This window comes from Octodon degus, unplaced genomic scaffold (assembly GCF_000260255.1).
Source record: "Octodon degus isolate 3935 unplaced genomic scaffold, OctDeg1.0 scaffold00038, whole genome shotgun sequence".
NCBI classification, from domain to species: domain Eukaryota; kingdom Metazoa; phylum Chordata; class Mammalia; order Rodentia; family Octodontidae; genus Octodon; species Octodon degus.
In genome coordinates, this window is record NW_004524614.1 from 4274860 (window position 1) to 4289045 (window position 14186).

General features: G+C 38.5%; 1 pseudogene; it reads left to right on the forward strand.

The window, feature by feature from the left end:
- The first annotated feature begins 6050 nt into the window (after positions 1-6050).
- On the forward strand, positions 6051-6976 carry LOC101575023 (annotated as a pseudogene).
- The last annotated feature ends 7210 nt before the right edge of the window (positions 6977-14186 follow it).

The following is a 14186-nucleotide window of genomic DNA, read 5'->3' on the forward strand; positions in this document are numbered from 1 at the left end:
CACACACACACACACACACACACACACACACACACAAATAAAAAAAAAATAAAGTACAAGTTTTAAAAACTAGTGGTTTTCCTTGTTCTCTTTCTACCCATCTTAATTTCTCCCCAAGAGACTTGGATTCCTTATTCTTAAAGGATGCAGAGGGACCAAAGTCCCCCCTCCCCCTTGTTTTTTTAATGACTGCCACAGGCCGAAGAGGGTATTGACTCTGCCTATCCAGAGATCAAAAAGCTGATCCTGACAGGCCTACAAGAGACACAGAACCTGACATTGTACTAATTTGTAAAAAATAGTACTATACCACAAAAAACACATCTGTAGTATTTTCAGAAACTTACAACACAACATTATTTAAACCATAGCACACATGAACATCAGCTTGTCTAGGACTCAGCCATTTTTAAAATGTTTTCATGTTGAGTCAGGCTCTCCTAAGTTGTGAAGTTGCCCAGGCTGGGCTTGAACTTGTCATTCTCCTGCCTTAGCCTCCCCAAGTTCTGGAGTTGCAATGAATTTTTACAAACCTGAGCAAGATTATGTTGCTCTTCTTCAAAACCTTCCAATGCCTTTCCCAGTTCCAAATAAAAACCAAAGTAACTCCAATTCCTACTGGTCAGACAGAATAGACATCCCATGCTGTCCTCCTCTGTGATCCAGACCATTGATCTTTCCTTGCTTAGATACATCAGATCCTGACCATTCAGAGATCTCTGTTCTTGTCCTCTCGGCTGGTAATGTTCTTCTCACTTTCTTTAGAGCTTTGTTCAAATGTTCCTTTAACTGAAGTCTTTTTTGACTAGTGTACATTGTAAAGTCTCCTAATTTTTCTTTTTTCTTTTTTTGTATTGTTGGGAAAGGGTCTACAAGGGTGTTCAGGATCTCACTACTAGACTGGACACATAGTGATCTGCCTGTTTACAGCCTCCTAAGAGCTGGGATTACAGGCGTGAGCCACCACTCCCGGTCTCAATTGCTGTCTCAGCATGCCTGGGGACAGGGCCAGCACAGCAGGCCACGGGATGGAACACCACCACCCCCAGCCTCCCAACCCCCCAGCCCCCATTCCCCGCCCCCCCTCCATGCCTGCTTGCAGGAGCCTTAATCAGCTGAGCTATTTGACCAGTCCTTTATGTGTTAAAATTTTATTTATTTATTTTCATTAATTTTATTGAGAAACAAATAGCAAATGAGAGCTTCAAAACAGATTCGTAGGACAGTTTCAACAATCATTACACTGCATAGTGTTGTCTTCTTAGTGGTTATTCGTAGTACAAGATACAGACACGATATCCCGTCCAAACACTATTAGCACAAATCTTTCTTCTCATTGAATTAAGAGAAAGTAGCTGTGTATCTATCCTAACTATTTTGTATGTACAGACACAAAATGGTCCTTCATTTGCATCCTCTTTCTTTATTTAGTTTTGTCAGAGATATGTGTTAAATTTTTTTTTTTACTTTTTTTTGGTTTTAATTTAGTAGATACTTATTCCTTTACTCGAACCTCTACAGTCAAAAATGTATGGGCCCTTTGCTCATTTTGATAAAAGCTCAGGTCTCGAAGGTTTTATGTTAACAAGTGCTTTCTGGGGGCTGGGGAGATGGCTCAGTGGAATAAGCACTTCCCTGGCAAGTGCAAGGGCCCAAGTTCAATCCCTGGTTCTGAAAAAAAATACAAGTGCTTTCTGAATATCATCTGACACTTTTGAAGCCCCTATAGAAAGAAAAATCAGTACTGGGAAAGTACTGATTATATTAACAGCTAGATCTTTTTTTCTTTTTATATTTGGTGCAGGGTTTCACTCTACAACTCAGACTCAGTAGTGATTCTCCTGTTTTTAGCCTCCCCAGCACTGGGATTACAGTGTGCCACCAGGCCCAGTCTCACCCAGTCTTGGTGGCCAGCCTGCGCTTGCCTGAGCAGGTGCTTAGACTGATTGATATCTCACTGCCCGACCCCTTACTTTTTAAGTCAGCAAACCCAGAATTTTGTACAGCAGTCTGAACAGGGATGAGAACACAAAAATATTAAAACCATGAACTTGCAGTGACATCAACTGACCTTGGGGCCAGTACTTTCCCCCTATGTAGTTATAGGAATCAAAGTATTCTCAGGTATTTACTGAATGGCCACTTTACGAGTTTCCCACACTAGCATTTCTTACATTTACAAACATTATATTTACCCAATATTCATTCAATATCCATGAACTAAATACAGTCTAAACATCACTGCTGACTACTGTGCATCAAATTCACAATTTCATGGAGTCAAATCAGGAGTTTGGACACTTTCAGAAGAATCAGTTGTATAAATGGGAATTATGAATTTGAGAAAAGCTCTAACCTGTTCTACATATAATCATAACACAAGGTTACCTGATTTTAAGTTTGTATTTGCTGGACTTCAAAAAACCCAGCCTCTTCAAACCAGCAGAGTATTGCAATACCCCCCAAAAACTGTAGGTTTCATTACATGGACCTCACAGATTTACAGAGCTAGTTTTAGCATATCTCTTTTAAAGAATTTATTTTACACTGATTATGCCACACAGCATGTTTCAAACTCTGACATATAACCCCCTAATAAGATAAAGCAAAGACAAAAGAGCTTAACTTATTAGAAACAAAAATACACCATTACTTATAGTCTTCAAACATTATTGCACTTTTAACTTCCATTTGACAAAACATTCATAAATCAGTAGACTACTTAACAAATAACACCTTTAAGCAGATGAACTGTCCTAAATTGTTTACTGGGTTATGAATTTCACAAACATCACTTACATTATTAGCGGTAACAGTGGAGCTGGAGAGGATTGCACCTTCTCTAAGCTGCAATGAGAACCACCAATAGTGTGGTAGAACATGTGGCCCTTTCTAAGGCCATGACTCTTGCTGTGTGCAGAAGTCAACCCACGCATCTCCCTGTGCTTATGGACTGGTTTGGTGATCCGTTGGGTGTCAGGATTTCTTCTAATGGATTTGTGAAATGGATCAATAAGGATAACCTCAAAGAATTTGTATGTGGAATCTTCACCAACCCAGTAAGAATTTAGAACTCTCAGAGCCCCACCGTGGCATCCAGCTTGCTCCTCAGCAACAGACTGAAGGCTTCATGCAAACTTCAGCTGGTTAACGCCATGATGGACAGGTTTGCTGTAAGTCGCTCCCTTAGGAACTGGACATACAATTAGCTGAATTCCATGTGGCTTGTGAAGAATTCCATCTGTCTGAAATGGATGATAAAAGCTAAAAATAAAGTTTGCATAAAAGTAACATTTGAAATCTACCCAAGGAGTGTGTTTAAGATGTGTAAAATTGCACGGCAGTGAAGGAAACACTTTTGAGCACCTTGGTTGGTGTGGTAAGTGACACCGAACAAGTAAAGAATCACAAATCTGATCCCACATTGTACCTTTCTAATTCAGATAGTTTACCCAGATCTGTAGGTGTGTCTTAGTTATAAATATTTACTTAAAGAACTGGTACTGCTGGAGATAATAATTTTCACTCTTTAGTTAGATATGAGTTTGACTTTGTAAACACAAATTTGTAGAAATACATAAATTAGTAGAAATAATATCAAGATATGGAAATGTATAAACAGTGTAGTAGTCAATTCATGAGGGCTAGATTTTAGTGCACAATAATTTACATTTCTTATAGGCATATTTGAATGTTCAAGACATTGTATGTTAGAAAATGTCTAACATGTTAGGAACTTTAATTATTTGCTTTGTGTTTTTAACTGAAAATGCCTGATGGATACTTGTGATTTAAAGCTGAAGTGGATTATGGAATGTAATTAACTGTGCTTATAAACTGTTTGAATGCTTACTAACATTATAAATTCAGCTGGCTCAGTAGAATAAGCACTTCCCTGGCAAGCACAAGGGTCTGAGCTCAATCCCTGGTTCTGAAAAAAAATAAAAAATAAAAAATCTGGTAAAAACTTAAAATTGTTGTAGTTTTCAGTGATGTGTTTGAGAAAATAAAAATATTGAATTTGTAAGTGTTTAAGGAAATTTAATGATGTAAATTTTTGAATGGCTTTTAGCTCAAATATATTGAACACAGTAGTTTACTAGTTAAAATTAGTCAAAGACAAGCAAAAGTGATTGTGGTTATTCTTAATACAAATTATTTACTTCATAAATCAACTAGCAAAAATTATAGCATGGATTGAGAGTTGTAGAAACAATTTAGTCTTTTAATTAACTATAATAACAAGTTACATATATTAGGGAGCTCAAAAGGGTTCATTGGATCATTTTGCATAAAAAAGCTCTCTCTTGGATATTAAAAAATTCACTGACATGTCAAGCCCAAAGATATTTACCAATTGAATATGAAAACACTGCAAATTTATGTGATTCTGGAAAACACATTTTACCATTTGCATTTAAGTAGGGACATTTCTTATGTTTTAAATATTTAATAACAATTCCGTATGGTATCTCTCATTTGATTAAGACAATGTAAAGGCTAGGAGAAAAATAAAGAAAAGAGAAGGAGACATGCGAGATGTATAGGAACCAGTTCCCCAAGATGAGATCAACATCTCTGTAGCTGCAATCCAGGTGCACTGCACGGGAAGGCCTAGAGTCAGAAAGCAACCCAATGACACAATAGGGTCCTAACTAGGGCACACAAGATGGATAGGTAGGACTAGTGGTGTGAAAAGTTCTCAAGATGAATGCTTAGGTACGGCAAACACATACTAATAAAATGTTGATTGATGATGTATAATGTGCCTAAGGAGAGTCACCTAGAGAGAAAACGTTCTCTCAGGCTTTCACAGAGAGCAAATTGGTCAAGCAATGGCTGTGACTCATCCACATGGCTGACACTGACAAAGGATCTACAAAGTGTGGTACACGGTCTCAGGGTAAATCCTGAGGGGATTTGACTGACCTTGTCAGATACAAAAGTTACATTTCTAGTTACATAGATCTTGCTTTATCTTGGTCCTAACAATCCAGCAGAAAAGTATAAAACTGAGGTACAAGAAGTAAAGCCATATTAATATGCTGAGCTGTAAAAGGCTCAGGTCAACAACTTCTGACATTGCCAGTCCTATGGACAACCCACTACTATTACAGACTACTGGACTATATTGGATTATTTTGCTGAATTCACACAACTACAAGATTTAAATGGCAATGGAATACCCATCTCTGACAAAACTAAACCAAAAAAGGGGATATGAATGAAGGACCATTTTGTAATGAAATATATATATATATATATATATATATATATATATTAGGATAGATATACAGCTACTTTCTCTTAATTCAATAGGAAGAAAGATTTATACTAATAATGTTTGGACAGGATAGCATGTCTGCATCTTGTGCTATGAATAACTACTATGAACACAACAATATGCAACGCATTCATTATTGTAACTGTCCTACTAAATTTTTTTTAAACTGTCTTATTGCTATTTGTTTCTCAATAAAATTAATAGAAAGTGTTTATTTAAAAAAAAAAAAAAAAAGGAACTGGACGTCTGTGGCCACCGGGGCACATGTGATTCCTGTATATGACATATTGCTGCTTGGCCTTGTATCCCATTTGACCTTTTTTTTTTTTTTTTTTTTTTTCCAGAATCAGGGATTGAACTCAGGCCCTTGCGCTTGCCAGGGAAGCGCTTATACCAGTCTGCGAGCTTTGTCCGGCTGGGTGGGGTGAGGAGCCCTTTGGAGTGCCAAGGGCTGGCTGTACTGCCCGCAGCAGACCCGCAGCAGAAAGCGCATCACATCTGACTGCTTCTTCCTCCACAGCTCCTGGATGTACTTGTACACACCCAACTTGGCTTACCTGATGGCTGCCACCAGACAAAAAGTGTGTTAAAATTTTAAAAAGCTTTTTTTTGAAACAGGGTCTCACTATATAGTCCAGACTGTCATAAAACTCGTGGCAATCCACCTGTCTCAGCCTCCTAAATTCTGGGATTACAGGCATGTATTACCATGTAGTGATGCATCCTCTCAGTGCACCTGTATTGGCCAGACTGAGCTGTGGTAGCGATGAATGCCTTGGGCTTAGTTGTAAAGCCCAAAACAAAAAGAACCGAGTGAATCCTTGAGAAGAGAGAACCAAAACTTAGTGAAAATATATAAAAATGCCATGCTGATTAAAGGGGGAAATGCAAACGCAACAGTGACCCAAGTCCTGAAAGATGTGTATACACTAAAGAAAACCAAAAAACAAAAAACAAAAAACATATGGAGTTCTGTATAAGAGAAAAATACTATAAGACCATTTGAAGATCAGACATCACTGGAATTCTTTTCAGATTGTTCTTTATTTATGTTTGGATCCTATAAAAAGAAGCATTCCAATAACCTAGCAATAGGTCGTATATATGACTACCACGTGCTGGATATGATTGAATTAGGTATTGAGAGATTTGTGTCTCTAAAAGATATTAAGAACAGTAAATGTCCTGAGGGAACAAAACCCATGTTAATATTTGCTGGCGATGATTTTGATGTGAAAGAAGACTACAGAAGGATGAAAAGCCTTCTTATTAATTTCTTCAGAGGCCCCACAGTAGCAAACATCTGCCTGGCTAGGTTAGAGTATGTTCTACACTTCGCTGCTCTGAAGGGGAAGGTTTACTTTTGCAGCTATAAATTGCCTTTGAAGAAATCAAGTTGCAGAACACCACAAATTGAGTTGGAAGAGATGGGATCTTCTTTGGACCTGGTTCTGAAGAGGACATACCTGGCTTCAGATGACCTTTATAAGTTATCTACAAAAGTGCCAAAAGCCCTCAAGCCAAAAAAGAAGAAAAATGTGTCCCAAGATACTTTTGGTACAACTTACGAAAGGACTCACATGCAGAAATAAGACCTAAGCAAACTACAAACCAGGAAAATGATTGAAGCGACCTGCAGAAAGGCTAACAGAAGACCAAGAGAAAAAGTCAAAGAGAATTAAAAGCAATTAATAGAACTTAACCAACAACCACAGTTTTATTGTAATCTGTTTACTACAGGAATCATCAAGCTTCAATGCAAAAAAAAATTTTTTTTTGTTCAATTATTTTGCAGAAATATTTTAAAGCCATGTAGTTCATTATAATAATTAAGATCACTGTCAATTTCCCCCAACATGTCTACAGTATTTCAGAAATTTCTGGCATACATAAGACTTTAGCCAGAGTAATTTTGCTAATGTCTGAAAATGTTTTAGTCTTTGATCAGCAAGTACTGTAGTCAAAATAACTTCAACCCTAGTCTCCTCCAGCATCTGAGTACAGCCTGAATGGTAGACCAGAGGCAGAGACAAGAAGCCTAATTGCTTACCTGCTTCATTTGACAACCTGAAAGACTATTTTAAAGACCAAATGTTGAATTTTTTTTAACGTCCCTTAGATAAAACTTTAACAAGAATAGGCAAGTGCTGGTTCCTAATGATTTGCTCATAAAATTGATCTGTTTAGCTTATTAGAAATTTTACTAGAATTTTAAGGATGTTACAGAATAATAGTGAAGCAAAACTAGCATAGTTACAGTACAAATCAAAATTAAGAATCAAAAAGCTTCACTTGGAGACAATTCAGCCCCAAAGCACTATAACTCAATCAATAAAGCAAAATGAGAATAATATGGAGTCCACATTTCTGGAAAACTTTGAAGATGCAAGATCACTATGGAAATGTACATATTCTGGCCAGAGATTCATCCAAAAAGTAGAATAGAAATACAAACTGTACTGTATGTAGATCTGTGACTATTGGCAATGTCATCTCCGAGGAATAAAGTTTAATATATATATATATATATATATATATATATATATATATATGAGAGAGATTGAGATTACTGGCTGTCATGGGGTACATACCTGTAATCCCAGAACTGTCAGAAGTTAAGGCAGGGGGACTGAAAAGTTAAACCCAGCCTGGGCAACCATAGTGAGTTAAAAAGATCCCATATTGAAATAAGAGGGGCTGGTGAGATGGCTCAGTGGTCTAAAGCACCTACTTAGAACAAGCTAAGCTAAGCAAAGCACAGGGACCGCGGTTCAATCCCCCAGCACCACATGCCAGCCAGCCCCGCCCCCTGGTGGGCTGAGCTGGCCACACACACACAAAATAAATAAATAAATCATTTAAAAAAAAAAGAAATAAGAAATTTTTTAGAAAGGGATGAGGGTTAGGTTAGTTCAGTGTGAAGGCTTCCATTTTAAAGATCCTCTCCCCACCACAAAAAAATAAATAAAAGAAAAAAATAGGAACTCTCGGTGACAATCCTGGCTTTCCTCTTGTCAGATCAGGTACAACAGGAATATCATAAGATCAACACAGTGTTCAATGGATCAGCACAGTACTTTTTAGCTTTTTTACCTCAAGACCCTTTCATTTCTCCTTTTTATTCCTTGTTTGAAGCAGGGTCTCACTCTATAGTTCAGACTGGCCTTGAATTCTTTATCTAGCCCAGGCTAACCTCAAGCTCACAGCAATCCTCCTACCTCAGCCTTCTGAGTTCTGAGATTACAGGCATGTACCATCATGCCCAGATTGTTTATCTCTTAAAAATCACTGACAATCAGTAAGAACTGACAATCGGTAAGAACTTATCTTCATGTAGGTTTACTTATCAATATTTACCATGTTAGAAATTAAAATGAAGAATTTTTTGAAATAAATATTAGTATAAAGTTAATAAAATCTCCACTGTATGTTATGTTATTTTATGAAAAAATAACTAAAATAACATATTTTTTTGCATTTTTCACAACTGTTTTTATTGTCCAGCTCAACTAAAGACAACTGGATACTCATAGGTACTTCTGCATTGACTCTATTGCCATATGCTGTTTGCTTTAAGTCTATGAATGCTATGCCTTATATCTAGATGTCCCCCAAACCTTCATGCATTCGTAGGTGGGGCTTTCGGAAGGTGGCTGGATCATGTGTATGTGATAAATGGTATTAGGCCCCCCGATCAGTTTAGCATAGCTGTGAGTAATGAAATTGATGAAGAGGGAAGCCTCCCTCTGGGTGAATGGCATCAACCAAACGGCTCGCAACATGAATGGAATATAAAGGGAAAGAAGAAGGCAATGAGCTCGCTGCCTCCTGCCTGCCATGCTGTGGACTGCTTCTCTTCTGCCGTGCCATTCTGCCATGCCACCCTCCCTTGAAGCCAGCTGACTGGTGACTGGAACCTCTAAAAACTGTGTGCTAAGATAAGCCTTTCCTCCTTTAATTAGTGAGTTGGGTATTTCATCCTAGAAAGAAGAAAGTAAGAAGACAATGAAGAAATTCCGAAGTCATACAAACATTTTGTGAAAGGTAAGAGTAATTTAATAATCTTTTCAGAAAACTGTGGCTTTTCCTATATGATACTGAACAACACACAATAAATAATAAGTTTTTAAAAGAGCAGTTGCAATGTGATCTAAAATTCTAGCAATGAAGTTTTCATATCTTGTTATATTAAACACCACATGCAGTGCAGGCCCCACCCCCAGGTGTGCTGAGCCAGTCACGGAGACCAGGCATGCTGGTCCATGACACTGGGGAGGCTGAAAACAGGACGATCACTACAAGTCTGAGCTGCATGTGAAACCCTGTACCAAATACGTAAAATATTATATATATATACACACACACACACACATACACACCCATATATATAGATCTTTCTCACAATTCAAATAGATGTCTTCCATTTATTATTCAATAAATGTATTGATTACTTGGAAAATATGGTTCACTTAGTTATGTAAATCATTCATATATTGACACGTTACTCAATATAAAACAACATCTGTTAATCACCTCACTAATCTCATGAAATAAGTAAGTTTTAGGGGGGTCTATGAAGTATTGTTTACAAATTTCCCAAATTGCTCATTTTTACTTAAGAGCTCAACATTTTGGCAGCAAATACTATCAGTTGTTTTCATCAAAGTAACATTCTGGATTAATTGATTTTTCAGAAATACTAAAACTGTACCTAAAGTCTAAGTAGCCATAGCTTTTAATTATTTTGAGTAATAAGTGTCTAGTGGAATAGAAAGAGTTTAGGGTGTTGGTTCAGCTTTCAACGAAGATAGCACAGTGCTTTTTCTCCATAAAACCACTCTTCTGGTCATGCAGCCCTCATGTCTTATGCATACTTTCCATTTTGTCCCACACCCTCCCTAAAAGATACGTACTGAATGATGGAGAGTGAAGACGAGTATTGCTTTTTTTTTCGGAACCGGGGATTGAACTCAGCCCCTTGTACTTGCCAGGGAAGCGCTTATTCCACTGAGCTGTCTCCCCAACCCCAAGTATTGCTTTAATATTGTTATGAACATAATTTTTTCCCTTGCTGTGCTTGGGATTAAGCCCAGGGCCTCACAAATGCTACGTCTGTGCTCTACTGCTGAGCTACCCCTCCACCCCGTGAAAATAGTTTTGGCCTTGCAGATCTCTTGTGAGGGTCTTAAAGCATTCACAGAACAGATTTGGAGAAGTGTTGGACTAGAAAAGTAGTACAGAAGAGCAGGAAAAATGATGCAATTTTTATTTATCAAGTGCGAGGTATTGTACAAAATCCACAAGATGTTTTATGTTCATTATCTCATGTGATGTTTAAAATACAAGATTTTTGTTTGTGGTACTGTATTTCAACCCAGGGAACATTGATCTACATCTCCAGTCCTTTTTAATTTTTATTTTGAGACAGGGTCTCGTGCAGTTGCCAGGCTGGGCTTAAGCTTGTGATCTTTCTGCCTCAATCTCTCAAGTAGGTGGGATTACAAATGTGCAATATCAGGTCCAGCAAGACCCCTTTACATAAATGTTTAAAAATTAATCAACAGTTCCATGGCGATAGCTCAGTGGTCTAAGCACCTGCCTAAGCAAGCATAAGGAATGGGTTCTGATCCCTGGTACCACATGTTGTGCTGGACTTGACCCAGCCACCGAGACTGGGTGCTGGGGCTCATGCCTGTAATCCCAGTGCTGGGGAGGCTGAAAAGGAGAAACACTACACTATGAGCTGCATAGCAAGACCCTGTACCAAATACATACAATTAAAAAAAAACAAAAACCTAAGAAACACAAAAAGTGATACAACAGTGAAATGAGACCTTGTGTATCTCCTCCAAATCTGGCACCTTTTTCCCACGGTGGAAAAAGATGCCTTATTTTTTTTCACAAACTTGGCTATCCAAGGACCCATCTCTACTCCCTTATAGGTGATGTTCCCATACTATCTCCTGGCCTATTTCCATTTTGGCCCCTACCTCTGAGGAAAATTATTTTTCCACCAGCTGTCTACATCACAGTTGACAAAGGTAGGGCTTGTGAAAGTAATTTTCCTCCGGGCCAGCTCACATCAAATATTCATAAACTTTAATCTTCAGTGAGCCTGGAATTAGCCTCAGAAGCTTCTCAGCTCAGATCTGTGTTGCCATAATCAATCAATCAATCAATCAATCAATCAAGACTCAAAACAGACATGAAATGTATTTGAGATCCTCCATCTAGATCACCATGAAGCAAGTATATAGGGTCAGAGGGTAAGCTTCTTTCTTTCTTCTCAAATAGAAAAAGCAACTTTTCCAGAAATACACAGGCATAGCTCCAGGCGATGGTGTCACCTAGGAAATGAACATGATCATTGGGAGTGAGTAGTAGTGAGCCAGGAGTGGTGGTACTTATGTGCCATCACAGCTACTCAGCAGGCTGAGGACAGGGCATGGCAAGTTTAAGGCCAGCCTGAGCAGCTTAGTAAGACTGTTTCAAAATCAACTATATAGAAAGGGCTACTGATATAGTTTAGTATACAGCACTTGCCTAGCACATTTGAAGCCCTGAAGTTCAGTCCTCAGTCCCAAAACCACACACACACACACACACACACACACACACACACACACACACAAGCAGTAGTGTCTACAACTCACCAGCTGACACTGAACTTATGACAAGTCCACTAGGTGCTTCCCTCATCATTTCTATGTATGTCCTGTCTCAACATGGACAATCATTTGATAGGTTCTGCCTCGTTCCACTGCTGTCCAAAGTGATTTCAGGAATCCCACTAGAAACTCTCTTCAGTGGAAACTGACTTTTCCAACTGCTTCAAGAAAGGTACCTTTTGTTTTTCTTGCTCTTGTTTTGAAGAATAAAAATATTTATTCTTCAAAATAAAAGCAAATTATAAAAAAAGGAAGGTGCCAATTTCAAACACTGATAGAGTTGATATCAGATTAAGGGTAATGTTCTTTGAACTTTTAGGAAAAGTTATAAGGCAAAAGTGAAACAAACTGAAAGACAAGATTCAAACTAATGATGAGACAAAGATAAATAAATAAAATCTTCACATATTTACTGTAGACCCTCAGGTTGAAGAAGGGCCACCTGGTAACATCTGAGCAAGGGTCAGTTCCATTTTCTTGCCCATAAATCTGCATTGCTCCTAAACAAAGTATAAAATTTTCTCTTAGGTTGTCTATTGCATGTTACAAGGATGCATAGCTATGCCTATTTCCAAGGAGCCCTACTGGTTTTAATCTGTGACATCATATAAGCAATCATTTGTAGGTACAAATGGAGTACTACATGTCTTCTTTATCTATCTATCAGTTAATGGGCATTTGGGCTGCCTTCAAAATTTAACTATCGTAACTATGCTTTTACAAACATGGGTGTGTATATATTGCTGTGGTATGGTTGTCTTACTTACTTTTCTCTCATTGCTGAGACAAAGTTAAAGGGAGGAAGAACCCAATGTTCAAAAGTGTGTAGAGGTTTCAGTCCATAATTGGCTAGCTCCAAGGTAGCTAGCTACTTGGCAGAGGAACAACAGTTATTGGAGTCAGAAGACAGCAAAAGCAACAAAATAAGAAAGGGGCAAACCTCTTTCTGCCCCTTATATTGTATGGAGGGTACTAGCCGTCAGGTGGGTGTAGCATCAACACCCCTAATGCCAGCATTGGACAATGAATTAATCACAGATTCTAGGTTCAGCACCTCTGAAAAGCTTGCCAACCCCGGACTGCCTGAGGTAGAACATATAAACATAAACCATAACATTTCACCTCTGACCTCCCCCCCAAAAAAAGACTTATGGCCATCCCTTTATTCAAAATGTATTCCACTCATCTCCAAGAGTTGTCAAAATCCTAATAGTCTCAGCTTTGCTGTAAAGTCAAAGTCCCAAGTCTCCTCTGAGATTTAAGGCAAAATCTTAACTGTACTACCCTGGACAAATGAAAACAAAGTTAAACACTTCCAATATTCAATGGCACAAGATAAACATTTCCATTCCAAGTGGTACAAATAGAGGGATACAAAGGAATGGGACCAAAGTAAAGTCAACATCCAGAAGTGCAAATATTAAGTCCTACAGTTTCATATGCAGCATCTGAAGCAATCTGTGGCAAGATGTGAACTCCAAGAGTTGGTCGGCTCCACCTCTATGGCACTTCTGGTGGTTGTAGCTCCATGGCTTCTCTATCAGTCTGCTCTTCTCCCTCCTTGCAGTTTTCTTCACAAGATCCTCATTCTTGGTTTTTCCAAACTTCTGGGGCATGCAGTGCACTTTCAGCCTCACACTCACAGCTTCATACACTGCTCTTTCAGGGGCACACTGCCTGGCCTCCCAGGCCTTCTTCTGAGACACGGGTGGAAGCCTTTCTGATCCAACAACTCTCACATTCTGCATATGCCTAAAGGCAGCACTATGTGGGTGGTACCAAGGTCTGCTGCCTGCTAGAGTAGTATCCAGGCGTCCCTTTCTCTTTGCTATAGGGGGCAAGTTTCTGGATGACTGAGCACTACAATTCCAATACTGAGGAAAAACTTCTCTAGGCCACTGCCATTCTGGAACATAGTGCTCTAGGGTTCTTTCCTCAAAGAAAAATCTCTCACTTTTGCAGTTTTAAGGCTCCAAAGGAAGGAGTCTTGCTGCTTCTCATGATGCTCTCAGGCCCTCTTTTTTATTCTCCTATTCCTTCTCAGCAATCAAGACCACTTCTGTTTTATTTTTGCAGTTCACAGCTTTACAGGAACTTCCTTTCTGACAAAATGCACATTTTAAATTATTCCACTGGGCTCCTTGTTCTTGATTCTCAAGATATATCTGGCTAAAATACCCTCAAAATAGCCATGCTACTGCTTCAACATTAAATTGCCTTGAAATTTCTTTTGC